Source organism: Cannabis sativa, chromosome 7, assembly GCF_029168945.1.
Source record: "Cannabis sativa cultivar Pink pepper isolate KNU-18-1 chromosome 7, ASM2916894v1, whole genome shotgun sequence".
Taxonomy (NCBI): Eukaryota; Viridiplantae; Streptophyta; class Magnoliopsida; order Rosales; family Cannabaceae; genus Cannabis; species Cannabis sativa.
In genome coordinates, this window is record NC_083607.1 from 50,896,436 (window position 1) to 50,912,131 (window position 15,696).

General features: G+C 31.2%; 1 long non-coding RNA gene across 1 annotated transcript; it reads right to left on the bottom strand.

Moving 5' to 3' along the window:
- Positions 1-11,095: 11,095 nt before the first annotated feature.
- On the bottom strand, positions 11,096-14,399 carry LOC133029231 (uncharacterized). Its single transcript, XR_009683383.1, has 2 exons — positions 14,049-14,399; positions 11,096-11,490 (listed from the first exon to the last, which is right to left on the bottom strand). It is a non-coding gene; the product is annotated as an uncharacterized LOC133029231 (long non-coding RNA).
- Positions 14,400-15,696: the final 1,297 nt, after the last annotated feature.

A 15,696-nucleotide genomic window follows, 5' to 3' on the forward strand; every position in this document is an offset into this window, starting at 1 on the left:
TTTCAACAATCCTTTCAGATTGTTACTAGTCCACGGGGCCACGCCCAGAGATAAGATTCATTAGATCGGTATCAAAAATACAAAGTAATTGACTTATGCATAAATAGACTCCCTCTTATTGTATGCCGCAAGCTTGATGTATTCCACCTACTAACCGAATCTTGATAAAACTCCAAGTGCTCGAACTCCCTTCGATCACCTTGAAGAGTGCTTGAATCCTCCCGATTCAAGGCTTAAAGGCTATCTCCCGAAAGCCTATACAACCATCTCCCGAAGGTTGTGTGCTTGTATCCTCCCGATGCAAGACTTCAAAAGCAATCTCCCGAAAGCTTGTAAATACCCTTCTCCCGAAGGTGCACTGATGTTCTTCTTCGTTGTAGACTTGAATACAGACTCAAGACAATACAAAAAACAAATAAACAGAGTAAGAGTAGAACAACTCTTCTCTACAAATCAAAGACTCTCTTTTCTAAAGATATGAATGAAATTCAAAGATACAAGAGAGGTACCAAGAGAGGTACTAAACAAAGACACTCTTTCCTTAAGATATGAACGCAATTCTAAGTGTATGAAAGAGATACAAAACCTAGCTACTATAAGATGTATTTATAATGAATATACATCTCATAGACAACTTACATTCGGTCTGAACAAGACCTCAACCCACTAGATACTTCCCTAAAATAATTCTTCAATCAGTCCAGGAATTTCCGTTTCTGTACATACAGAATCGTGGGCAGTAACTACAACTTTCCTTTTATAGAAAAGGAAAGTCTAGCTCCGGTTTTCTCTTCAAGAAACCTGATCTAAGAAAATGGGAAACTCAACACAAGATCAGATTACACAGCTGGTTAGATAAAAACGAAATGGGTAACCAAACTTACCATTTTTACCTTTTTTCCAAAAATAGGAAAGCTAGACAACTTTCCTTTCAAGTTTGATATACACAAATATGGAAACCATATCAATATATGCCAGCCGAAATATACATTAAATAATAAAATATTTTTGTCAATTAAATATGCCAAAAATGGAATTAACAATCTCCCCCTTTGGCACTTTGATTGACAAAACATTTTATTATGAGAAAACCTGCATCAAGTGTTAGAAACCAAAGCAAATAGCTTTTTAAAGATACAAGAGTATAGAAAATACTCCCCCTGCATGAAAGCTCTCTAACACATAAAACAATTAACTTTTTTTGGACGGAAAAGCTTGCAAACCGAAGAACACAACTTTTTAAACGGAAAAGTGTTAAACCACAAACAAGACAACTCCCCCTAAAAACAAGGATCCAGAGTTGTAACACATAATCCACAAAAAATAAGTACTACTCCCCCTTTTTGTCTATCAAGGAGCCAAAGATAACAAAAACCATGAACAAGGACATAGTAGTTTAAGCATTCACAAATAAAAAGCAAGAGATAGAGAATTGAACCACTTATTCATCATCATTGGGTCGGAAGTATTCCATGATGTTGTCCATCTTCCTGAGAAGTAAGGCTTGACTTGTCTCCATTCTCCCCAAACACAAGTTGAATTCAGCCATTTCTGTAGAAGCAGAAGCAGCAGCAGGTTCAACAGTAACACCAAGGGAAGCAAGGTTGTAAGTCGACTTTCAAGCTTTGGTCTTCGACTTTCTGGCAGTTTTCATCGGAACAGATGACGAACCAGAAGCTCCGGTCGCTGGAGCAGGCGGCGCGGGCGGAGTCACCGGAGAAGCAGAAGCAGATCCACGAGTGGGCTTCTTGGATGGTTGGGCATTCTTAGTTTTGGCCATTTTTCTTTGAAACCCTAGAACACAAACCCTCTTACACTTTGAACAATGTTAGACCTTTGAGAAAAAAATAGAAGAAGAAGAGAAAGTGGTGATCGTGGGTTTATGGGTAGTTGAGAATATATAACTTTCAATTTTATATACCCAATTAAAAAAAACTGAAAAGGAAGGTAACTTCCTTACCTTTGACCCACGTGTGGAAAGAAAAAAGGAAACCAAAGAAAGGTTTTTCAAATGTGGTCAATGTTTCCTTAAATGGAAAAAGGAAACCAAATATTCCCACAAAATCTAAGAAGTAAAAACCCCACCAAATCCGAAATTGCCACCAAAAAAAAGGAAACCAAAAATAATTGAATATTTAAGAACAAGTTCCCTAGAATAAGACCAAATCTCCACAAATAAAGGAAACACAAAATAGAGTAGACAATTTACACATGTTTCCATAAAATGAAAAAATAAAAGAAAAAATATTTACAAGGATTCGAAAATGAATTCGAAGAAGAAAAAATAAAAAATAAAAAAAAAAAAAAAAATATGCCCCCCTTTTTCTTTTATTTTTTCCAAACAATGCCCTCAAAGAAAAATTGCACATAGAGAACAAGAGAACACACCAAGACACAAAAAGCACTAATCACCACTTAAGAGCAAAAATTGTGTCTTAGAACATGATGAAACATAACAAAAAAATAACAAAATTTTTAACAAAGCTCACTTGACAACTCAATCACGAACCTCCTTTTTTTTTTTTTTTTTGATTAAATGACAGAAAAATAAGATAACCTTGATATTTTTGCAACTAGAATTCATAATGTCCATTTGTCTTTGTCCCTGATGAAAAAATCAAACTCATAAGAATAATCAGAAATTATTTTATCAAACTAATGAAGTAATAGAATGAGGTCATACCGGTTCACAGGAAAAATTGACTCCATCACTAAGAATATTAAAGCACATCAAACAGTATGTAACAACTTTATAACACCATTTTCGAGAAGAAACAATTTTTACCACAAACTGTGTCAAGCATTAGTGTGTGAAAGTGTAAGCAGGGAACATTGCCCAATTTGTCAAAAAGACTTTTTCATATAAATTGTACCCATAGGAGACGCTGTCACACTACCTCAATGGTAGCCCTTTTCAATGGTAGCGTATCTTCTACATAACTCCTAATTACATAGTTCCAACTTACTCTGAGATGGCTTTCACACATTGAGATAGGTAGCTCTATTCATCCAATGGAGCTTGAACACACAGTTTTTGAACAACATTATTCAAAAATGGTAGCTTACATAACACTGTTTGATGAACTTGAATATTCCTGTGAGGAGTGGACAATTTTCCTGACAAACCTGTATGACATCATAATATTACAACATTAGCAATAAAATAATGACTGGAATTCTTATAAGGTTGAAATTTTCTTCTAGGACAAAGACAAGACATTATGAACTCTAAGACAACTCAAATATCAAGGATTATGAAAAACAAAAGCATTAAACAGTACAAACCCCTAAGGATTTCCTTAGAGAAATAAATCGGATCGAGTCAAGAGCCTTAGTAAAAATATCTGCAATTTGTTTGCTAGTTTCAACATATTCTAAGACAAGAATTTTATTTTCCACAAGCTCTCTAATAAAGTGATGACAAATGTCTATGTGCTTTGTGCGAGAGTGTTGAACAGGATTCTTAGAAATGTTTATAGCACTAGTGTTATCACAGAAGATGGTTAAAGTTTTCAAATCAAACCCATAATCAGCCATCATTTGTTTCATCCATAACAATTGGGTACAACAATTACCCGCCGCAATGTACTCAGCCTCAGCTGTGGACAGAGAGATTGAGTTTTGCTTCTTGCTATGCCATGAAACCAGATTGTTTCCAAGATAGAAACATCCACCACTAGTACTTTTTCTATCATCTGCATTACCTGCCTAATCAGCATCACTAAAGCAAACAAGGTTAGAATTAGTGTCTTTTGAAAACCAAATCCCAAAATCAATAGTGCTATTTACATAGCGAATGATTCTTTTCACAGCAGAAAGATGGGATTCCAGGGGATTTGCCTGATATCGTGCACAAACACCAACACTATAACAAATGTTAGTACGACTAGCAGTAAGATAAAGCAAACTACCTATCATACTTCGATACAAAGTTTGATCTACCTTTACTTCTTGTTCATCTTTGCTTAATTTCAAAGTTGTGCTCATGGGAGTGTTGGTATGTTTGGCTTTCTCAAGACCAAATTTTTTCACCAAATTCTTTGCATACTTGCTTTGAGGGACAAAAGTTCCCTCATCTGATTGCTTCACTTGAAGACCGAGAAAATAAGTGAGTTCACCTACCATACTCATTTCGAACTCCTTTTGCATTTGGGAAACAAAAACACACTTCGAGTTAGAAGTAGTTCCAAAAACAAGATCATCAACATATGAAAAAATAATATCAAATTGAATGTGTGTGATGAACTGTGTTTTAATAACATTTCCTTTTCTATAACCATGAGAGTGTAAAAACTCAGATAGACGCTCATACCAAGCACGGGGTGCTTGTTTCATGCCATACAAAGCCTTGTCTAAAACATGATCAAGAAGGTGGGAATCCTTAATCGCTCCATTTTGTTGTGGGATTGTAGGAGCAGAAAGATTATGAAAAATACCATAGGATTTACAGAATTTACCATACACAGTATTTTCAAAATCTTTTCCATGATTACTCTTACCACGAACTATCTTACCAATGTTGCAATCTTTTTGAACTTTTAATTTCAAGCAAAGATACTTAAGAACATCAAAAGTATCAATGTTTTCTCTAAAAAATTCTACCCATGAAAACCAAGAGAAATCATCAACACACATAAAAATATACCTCTTACCATTCAAGCTTTCAACCTGGATTGGACCCATTAAGTCCATATGTAGGAGTTCGAGAACTCTGGAAGTATTCACATCAGAAACACTCTTATGAGAAATTTTCAGTTGCTTACCAAGCTGACATGGTCTACATTTTCCCAAGGACTCCTTACCTAATTTAGGTAATCCTTGAACAATTCCTGCATTAGACAATCTCCTCAGATTTTTAAAATGAATATGACCAAGTTTTTCATGCCATAAATCAGTGGTGTTAATAACAGAGTGACAAGTAGCATAGGTAGTGATGGTGTAACAGTTATCATTAGATCTGAACCCTTGCAAGACAATTTCACCAAGAATATTATACACATAACAATGATTACTATCAAAGCTCACAGTATAACCCTGATCACAAATTTGACTAATGCTAAGAAGATTAGCTTTTAGTCCATCAACCAACATGACATTCTTCAATCTAGGAAGCCCTTCGAAATTGAGAGTTCCTATCCCTATGACTTTTCCAACAAGACCGTTACCAAAAGTAACTTCTTCACACTGCATTGGTCTGATGTTCTCAAGATATTCTTTTTCACCTGTCATGTGTCTAGAACACCCACTATCAAAGTACCACATGTTAGTAGCAATAGTTTTAAAACAAGAAGAACCTACCAAGCATTTATTTTTGACAACCCATTTTTGTTTTTGTAAAACATGTTTATTTCCAAGGTAATTAGATTTAAACATGTTTTGCATAGTGATGCATTTAGGTCGAATGTGACCTTTTCTCCCACAAAAATGGCAAATAGGGATGAAACGTCTTCCATTCCCTTTAGAATTGTCAAACTTACCGTGGTGCTTCTTTTCTATAACAGCAGAGTGCTTTCTTTGTAGAGACGAAACCTCGCGAGGTAGAAATAGTTCTTCCAGAACAAAACTATTAGATTTAACAAAAGTGGTATTAGAATTAGGTTGATTAGAAACATAACCCAGACCAACATGATTGGTTTGGCCAGATTTTTGAATTTTTTCAAAGATGGTGGAACCTGGATTTAGCATTTTCACATTCTTTTTAATGTTATCAAGTTCCTTGGTTAAAGAAATAATTTTAGACTCTTTTAAAGATAGTTCAGATTCACAACATTTAAGTTTATCTTCCAACTCATTAATGTTGTTACACAAGACTTTATTATCTTTAACCAGGGAGCGATTTTCAGCACATTTTTCCATCAACTTACCAAATATTACCTTGTAGGATTCAACCATAGAATTCTCATCAATTTCTGACTCATCTGATTCGGATCTAGATTCTTCCTTGTTGTCATCGATCGAGGTATTATTCATGCACATGAATTTTCCTTTTTCCTGCAAATTTCTTGACAAAACACTTGTTAGAGCAACTTTTTCTTTTTCATCTTCACTACTTTCAGAATCATCACTCCAAGTAACATTCAATCCCTTTTTATTTTTCTTTAAGGTATTGGCACATTCAGATTGAATATGACCATACCCTTCACACTCTCTGCAACGAATACTTTTGTTAGATGAAAAAGGTTTAGAGGGATTGTTACTTGAAATGTTACCATTTGAGTTCTTTGAAAAGTTCATTTTATTTCCAACAGATTTCATGTATCTTTGGAAATTTTTTGCTAACAAGGCCATTTCATCATCATTTTCATCATCAGAAACAATAATTTCAGAATCATTGAAAGCATTATCATTGATTTTCTCATTCGAGAGACTTTGCTTACTCTTTTTCTTGATCTGTTGATTCAACTCAAAAGTTCTTAAAGATCCCATGAGTTCCTCAACCTTCATTTTGCCAAAGTCTTTTGCCTCTTCCATTGCAAGCAATTTTGTATCAAACCTGTCAGGAAGAACTCGAACAATTTTTCGAACCAAGACAGATTCATCTAATTTTTCTCCCAAGGCAAAGAACTCATTAGAAATATCAGATAATCTTTCATAAAAATCATTTAAAGTTTCAGTATCTGACATTCTCAATTCATCAAATCTAGTTTGCAACATGGTAAATCGTGATCTCTTTACATCAGGTGTACCTTCAAATTGAATTTGAAGGATTTCCCATGCTTCCTTTGCAGATTCACAAGATGAGATTAATTTAATAAAACCTTCACCAACACCATTAAAAATAGCATGTAAAGCTTTATTATTATAACCAGACAATTTTTCACCTTCAGTGGTCCAACTGAGTTCAGATTTTACCTGAGTATTACCTTTTTCATCATTTTCAGTAGGTTGAGACCAACCTGTAAGAATAGCTCTCCATGCCTTCTCATCTTGCGATTTGATGAATGCTCTCATCTTGACCTTCCAATAAGTATAATTCGACTCATTCAATAGAGGAGGTCTAGAGATGGAACTTCCTTTTGCAAACAAAGACATCTCACACAAAACAAATTAAACGGAATAACCTCAAGATCTCACTAAGAGTTTAGTGACTCGCTCTGATACCAATTGAAATTCCGTATTTTAATATTCCCAGTTTGATTATTTAATTAAATGATTAATTAAATGCGGAATAATAAAGCGAGTATCGAAAACGATTTTACGTAGTTACAGAATGCAACTCCGTAACTCCAGAGAAACCCAGAAAAACAAACAGTGCATAAAAGTAAAAACACACAGGATTTTTGTACGTGGTTTCAACAATCCTTTCAGATTGTTACTAGTCCACGGGGCCACGCCCAGAGATAAGATTCATTAGATCGGTATCAAAAATACAAAGTAATTGACTTATGCATAAATAGACTCCCTCTTATTGTATGCCGCAAGCTTGATGTATTCCACCTATTAACCGAATCTTGATAAAACTCCAAGTGCTCGAACTCCCTTCGATCACCTTGAAGAGTGCTTGAATCCTCCCGATTCAAGGCTTAAAGGCTATCTCCCGAAAGCCTATACAACCATCTCCCGAAGGTTGTGTGCTTGTATCCTCCCGATGCAAGACTTCAAAAGCAATCTCCCGAAAGCTTGTAAATACCCTTCTCCCGAAGGTGCACTGATGTTCTTCTTCGTTGAAGACTTGAATACAGACTCAAGACAATACAAACAACAAATAAACAGAGTAAGAGTAGAACAACTCTTCTCTACAAATCAAAGACTCTCTTTTCTAAAGATATGAATGAAATTCAAAGTGTATGAAAGAGATACAAAACCTAGCTACTATAAGATGTATTTATAATGAATATACATCTCATAGACAACTTACATTCGGTCTGAACAAGACCTCAACCCACTAGAAACTTCCCTAAAATAATTCTTCAATCAGTCCAGGAATTTCCGTTTCTGTACATACAGAATCGTGGGCAGTAACTACAACTTTCCTTTTATAGAAAAGGAAAGTCTAGCTCCGGTTTTCTCTTCAAGAAACCTGATCTAAGAAAATGGGAAACTCAACACAAGATCAGATTACACAGCTGGTTAGATAAAAACGAAATGGGTAACCAAACTTACCATTTTTACCTTTTTTCCAAAAATAGGAAAGTTAGACAACTTTCCTTTCAAGTTTGATATACACAAATATGGAAACCATATCAATATATGCCAGCCGAAATATACATTAAATAATAAAATATTTTTGTCAATTAAATATGCCAAAAATGGAATTAACAGTTTCATTTTATATCTAGTAGGGCAATATGTGAGATGTGCAACTTCTGACTTGGGTATACCACAACTCTTTTCCTACGGTACATCAACTTACGCTTAGATGCTTATAAGAGTTTCAACGGACAATAGTAAAGACTTCATATTTTATTTGATCGTCTAGGCTAATAGTTTAATTTTTTAGTTTTTGGTGTACAAAATTATCAAAATTGCATGGATGCTTCGACTAAGGAATGCCATATATATGGTGTCTGCAGGTAGAGGCTCTTAATCTTTGTCTCTTTGCCACCAATGATTAGAGGTGGTAGCGACTTTAGTTGGAGGTCCGTAAGTGGTGGCATAGATTGTAAGTTTAGAAATCTAATGTCAACCTATGAGCAGGTTGTTACTTAAGATGCTATATTTTGTGGGATGGCCATTTATCACATGTTAAATGCTAAGAAAATTTTGAGATAGCCATGTCAACATATGAGTTGGTTGTTTCTTGTAACCCTTCTGATGCCTAACTTAATTTTGTAAGTTTATTTTATTAATTACTAAAATATTATATATTTAATTTAAATTTATTAATATTTTATTTTTTTTCTTTCGAATTATCTCAAAATCTAATTTATAGTACGCTTATAATTATCTCAAAACCTAATTTATTCAGTTTCATATCGTTTTTCCTTTCAACTCTAATTTATTTTTATTTAATTTAAATTTTATTGATATCATATACTATTATACATATATATTTTGCTTTTCTATTCTTTTCTCTTTTGTAGCTTTCATGATTTAGATACAATTGATCTTAGGTGTTTTGAATTTTTAAGTCTTGAATTAATTTATACCATTGATATATTATTAATTTTAATATCTTTTTTTATAACAATAATATATTTTGATTACATATATTGAGTCAACGATTAGTTTTATTTCATTTTTATTATATATATATAGGAAAATTCTAAGGTGAGAGCATTACTTTTACTCTCACCTGTAAGAGCATTATTAGACTTTTTATTGGTTGAATAGGGTGGTTGTATGGTATTAACATGTGTTGTTGAGTGGGATAGTGTTTGGTATACATTTTTTTAAAAAAAAAAAAATTATATTGTGATTTTACCTTCATCACCTCAAACTCTTTTGTTTCTTTATTATTTTCAAAATATGTTGTTTTTTTATACTCATGCAAAGTATGACTTTTTTTTTTTTGCTTAACTATGAAAAGTATGAGACTTACTTCTCAATTTTTGAAATTACTATTATTCATTCATAAATTTGTATCATTCATAAATATGTAATATTAAGCCTAAATATTTTTAGACTTTGCTAAGCAACAACATCTTGTCTTATAAGTCTTAAATTTATTTTTTCAGTTGAACTAATTAATCAATTATTGAGCAATTTTTTATTTTAGAAAACCTTTCTTTCAATTAGTGTAAAAAAGTAAAGAAGAAGAAGTGATTAACAAATTGATGAGTAGATACAATAAATATTAAATAAATTGAATATATTTTCTAATACTCTATATGTCATTTTTTTTTATTGATTTAATCTATATTCAAAACACTTTAAATCCAAATACACAGAAAAAAAAAAATAACAAATGTTATAAAAAAACACATAAATAAAAAATTGTAAAAAAAAAAAAAAAAACTGCTACGTGCACATTACAAAAACTATTATAGCCTTTAAAAAAGTTAAAATAATAAGAATATTAATTTAATAAAAACTGCTACATGTATAACATTTATGTGGGTTCAATTTTAAAAAAAGATAATTGAAAAAAATCTAATACAACACTCCTATGATAAACAAATAAATTAAAGTCATTCGATTGAAAATCAAGGGTTATAAAAATACCCTTATTCATAAGAGGAAAAGTGGTGCTCTCACTTAAAGAATACCCTATATATATATATATAAATATATATATTAAAGAATATACTTCATATTATATTCTTACATTTTTATTTTCTTTAATCTTTTAATTTTGTATTTTAGAATAATACGGTCAAGTTATTACTTTTAATTTTAGAATGACCTTTATTTTTACCTATATTAATTTTTAATATGGTTGTATACATTATTTATTAATTGGAGGGAATTGGGTAAAATACTTATCAATAGAGATAGTAATTTATAGCCTTGATCAAAAATTAACTTTTAAAAACTACACCATAATTAATATATTTATTTCTTTATAATTAATTTTGAATATTATTAATTATAGATTTAACTAACAAAACTCCAAACCTAACTCCAAATCATAAATTTTTTAATTTTTTTTGTTCTATATCTATTAAAAATTTAATTTTAATTATATATATATATATTTTAATTTTAAATTTACATAGAAAATATTTAATTAAATTTGTTTTTACAACAATAATGGTACTTATAGAAAATTTGAACATGTGTTCAACTTATATTAATTAATATATAAGTACTCTTAAAATAATTAAAATGTCATGAGTTCAACCTGAAATATTTTCTTTTCTTTTTTTCTTTATTTATATTTAATTTAAGAATTCGATTAATTTAATAATATAAAAATTATATCATATTATGTTAATTAATTTACTTTTGTATTTTAAAATTTCAAATATAAAATTAATGAGTTACATTAATTACATTATTTATATAATCATATACAAAATAGTATATAATACATATTCATAATATCATTACTCTTGAATTCAGTTTAAGGTCAATTTTAAATTTATTTGTAATTTCTAAATATTAAATTAATTATTTATTTTAATTACACTATCTATATAAATCATGCATGAATTAGTTAGTATACACATATATAATTAAAAAGCAAACGAATATTATTACATTCGAAAGCACATTGATATATTTATATTTGATACATAACAAAATGTAAATCAATATGAATCAATTTACACAACATAGTTATTCTAGCATGCTTGGTAAGTTATCCTATCTCTTGTTAAATAACATGATGTAACGCCCTGATACTTAGGCGCGCTACAGTTATTTTCTAATTAACTTCCTCACCTAAAATTATCAAACTTTATAAATACTTATATTTACATAATCGCGATCTCGAGTTTAAACTTTTACAAACATAGCCAAAATATTTTTACCAACATGTCGCAGAGCGACTGCAAATTATTGCCTAAGATGTCCCGAGATCGAACACCCCAAGTCGCCCGTCCTGACATGTATAATCACCATCTAAGCTTGGAGCTCACTCCTGTTCAGCCTTCGCCTTTCCTGTACCTACACATAAAAGTAGCAACTGTGAGTCAACAAACTGAATAAGAAAAGTATATAAAAAATAATATATTACGGACTTGTATTTAGGCGCCCATATGCTTATCTACAAGGCTTATCAGATAAGTAAGAATGTTTTTTACTAAGGTACGACCACTGTACCACATGCACTACGTACCGCTACTGTACGAGTGTTGGTAGGATTTGACCCGTACCCTCCATTAGGCATGGCAAAAGGATCCATTCATTCGGATCGGATCAGTGATCCGATCCGACGGATCATTACTGATCCGAAACATTCGGATAGTTATTGGATCTTGGATCAGCTCCGACCCGCCCCGCTTAATTTTTTTTTTAAAAAAAATTTTTTTTTACTTTTTAATATATTTTTTTAAGGTGTAAGGCCAGTGGAATACCACTATTAGACATATATGATCTGCCCATAGACCACACTATATATTATTATTTTAATTAATTACTCTCTCAATTTAATTCTTATATATATGCGTACATATATATATATAAAAATAAAAATATATATGCATACTGGCCATTCTATATTTTAATTATTTGATTATAATAATTATTATTATTTGCAAAATTCCCTACCTTCTTCGAAAATCTTAAATATAAGGTTATAATAAGAAAGTAAAGTAACAAATATTATACACAATAGATCGATTTATATATAGGCACTGTTAAATATATTAATTTGTACAATAATTTACACTTTTATATTATATCACTTTTATATATGTATGCAACAATAATTTAAATTTAATATAAACATATTATTAATTAATAAGAATAATATTTAATTTTTGTTTATCAAATAAAAATACTAATTAATTAAATATTATAATAATGAGTAATTAATACTATTATTTGACTCTTAAATATTTAATTATTTAAGGGTCATTTGCTAATATTTTTATTTTTTTTTTAATTTTTTAATCATAAAAATAAAAGTAATTTTTTGTTTTTAAAAAATATGTGTTCTATAACCATTTTTGTTTTTTTTTTTAATTTTTAAAATTGATAAGAAAAATATCACTACAAAAAATCTTATTTTTAATCATAACAAAATTTCTGACTAAAAGTAAAAAAATTGTAACTAATTATAAATCATCATTCTATGTTGTGACTAAAATAGGTCCATCACTAAAAGTATTAGTTACAAAAATTATAATTTGTTGTGACTCAGTATAAAAAATCTTACTTTTATTATTAACATATTTATTTTTTTGTAGAAGCCGTACACAGTAAATCTTAAAGACTAGAAGAACAGTATGTAAAAAGTTTATAGTTAATTTCATGTATTTTTTTAGAGGAGATTTATTTCATGTAATCATCATACTACATTATTATTGATGATTATATTAGTGGAATTTCTAAAATTTGGTAAATTTATTTTTCAATAGTAATATTACATTTTTATGTGATAAGAATTTGATATATTTTTTTTTATTGATTTTGACAAATAAAATAAAAATATATAAGAAAAAAAATAATGCATTATTAGTTCTTAAACAAATAAATTTTGGGAAAAAAAAATATAAATTTAGATATAAAATATATTTTTTTTATTTAAAAAAAAAGTTGGGTCGGATCAGATCCGATCTGTATAAGGCGGGTCGGATCAGATCCGATCAGAGTATCTGATCCAACGGGGCGGGGCGGGGCAGATCCGTATATGATCTGGATCAGGTCGGATCAGAGTCGGATCAGATCCGACCCGCCCCATTTACATTCCTACCCTCCGTACCTACCCGTACCAGTATCGGTAACACCGTACTGTACTCTTTAAACATCATACACTATACTAATGCACTTAGTACCACTACCGTACTAGTGTTGGTAGTGTACAAATGACAATAAGCATGCATATAAATCACGCATACACATAATCACATATATAACATGTTCTATGCTATTCTTACCTCGTTTCTGAATTTAAGTGAGTTGGCTGACCTGAACGAAAAATCTCATGAGCTGGATGGATGTCGTAAGTCACATTTGCATAAACTGGTAAATATATGCAACTAGGGATTCTACTGTGGGAAACTATTATAACAATACCCTACGTATAAAAAAATTAACTAACTAAGGCCCTGAAAATAACAAGAATCGACAAATAAAACTTTTCAGGAAACCTGCCCCTAATCCGGTTAATCGATTTTACAGGCCTTGTAAAGCCGGTTAACCAATTTGCACTAGGTAACCCAAAAACGTTTAAAACTTGTCAAATTTGCATCCAAACGATGGCAAAACTTCCAGAACAATTGTACCAACCTGAAATAATGTTTTCCAAACAATAACAGCAAGACACATACACAAAATCCAAACATGTTATTAATGATCCAAGTTTGAGTTCTCAAACTTGAACTTGTTCATTCACCACACAAAACACCCTAACCAACTGCTAGAACTCAATTCCATGTCAATTAGAATCTAGAAACTGAACCACAAATCAATCTAACTTTAACAGCCACTACACTTAAAATTGCATTATCAACTCAAAATTAAAGCTTCAAACTACACAAATATTAGAGCTCTAGGGTTACCTTTGATTTACACAACTTGGATTCAACTATGATCTCTTTAAAATCAAACCAAAATCCTAATATTTTGGTGGGTTCTTGCTAGGCTTGAAGGGAAGAGAGAGAGAGAGAGAGAGTAAGAAAATTTGAGTTTTTTCATCTTTTTTTTTTTTTTTTTTTAATTTTTTAATTCCTCTAATTGTTGGATGAATCTTAGGCTGAATAATCTAAAGTGGCCAACTGTCACCTTTAGGATAAGCCACCTCATCCCATAAAATGAAATTACCTAAATACCTTTGATCTTTCAAAATAAGCAATAGTAAGCCTAGAGATAAAATGGTCAAAAGACATAACCCCGCTCAAACTCGGTATTCTAAATATTCCTTATGTTTGTCCCGCTAAGAAAAAGGTTCTAAACTTACCCATGTGACACAAACGACCATCCATCGCATTTTCCGTCGTCGTCGAGCAAAAATCATAAAATTTGCATAATTCATAATTTATATATGTAATACTCCTAGAGTTTAATAAAATATTCAGAAATGAGAGATTATAACTTTAGTGCCCCTTTCTAAAAATAGGACTCACAACATAATAAAATCATGCATAACTATAAAAATATCAATAATAAATGCTAATTGCCTTCAATAATCCATATTCTAACAGGCGGTCATTACACATGAGTTCAATCCTTGACACCTACATTTGATAATTTTATCCTATTTATTTTTTTCCTATTTATTTATTTCATCTATTTTTTATTTTTTTTGAAGAATTTTTTATCTCCTCTTTATCATTCTCAATAGCGGTGGTCATCCAATCTATTTTGTACTATTTTACTCATAGCGCATTCGATCTATGCTAAGAATGAATTCTATATTTTAGATCCAATCAAAACTACATAATAACTCAAATCTAATCTGTTATACCCGAAATTTGGCTACCATCTCAGTCGAGGACACGTGTCAACATAAAGGGAATATGGATCGGTTAAATCGCATTTTATGGGATACCTCATTAATTACGTAAATATCAGAGTATATTCTGTAAGGTCTTATGCGAGAAAAAAATATACAAATTGTTGCTTAGTATAATAACGAAAAACCATATGTCGTTGAATGTGAATAGCGAGGCATCAAGTACGTTAGATCTAGGAAGACGAAAGCGACACATATCGACAGCGGAAACACTTAGTGTATGACTACAAACTAAGTATAACAGTCGAGTTGGCTCGAGACCCAATAAGCGAGGTGCTCATCTCGCTATGGGAAGGCTTCTTGTAACTTCTCTAGTTAACTTCAGACACCTTCTCAGTGAGACTTACAATCCTGACGAGTCAGCAGCTAACAGTCAAATGAGCCTTGAGAAACTCTATTAACAAGAATTACGATTGTCCCAAATAAAGTGATAAGCTATTAAATAAAGAAGCAACAAGGCATACGTTGTCGACCTCGAAAGGATAAGGAAAAAGGCTCCAGCTCGCTATCACGCTCACTGGAACCAAGCTCCTTTTGAGGCATACTCAAACAAAAAAATTATAGATGTATTCAAATACACGATCATTTTGATCCAATAAATTTAGGAGGATCACATCTATATGATTCTCAAATAATAACCGCATTAACACTACGTGTTATGTAATCAAACCCCACGATTTTAGGGGATGATCGTT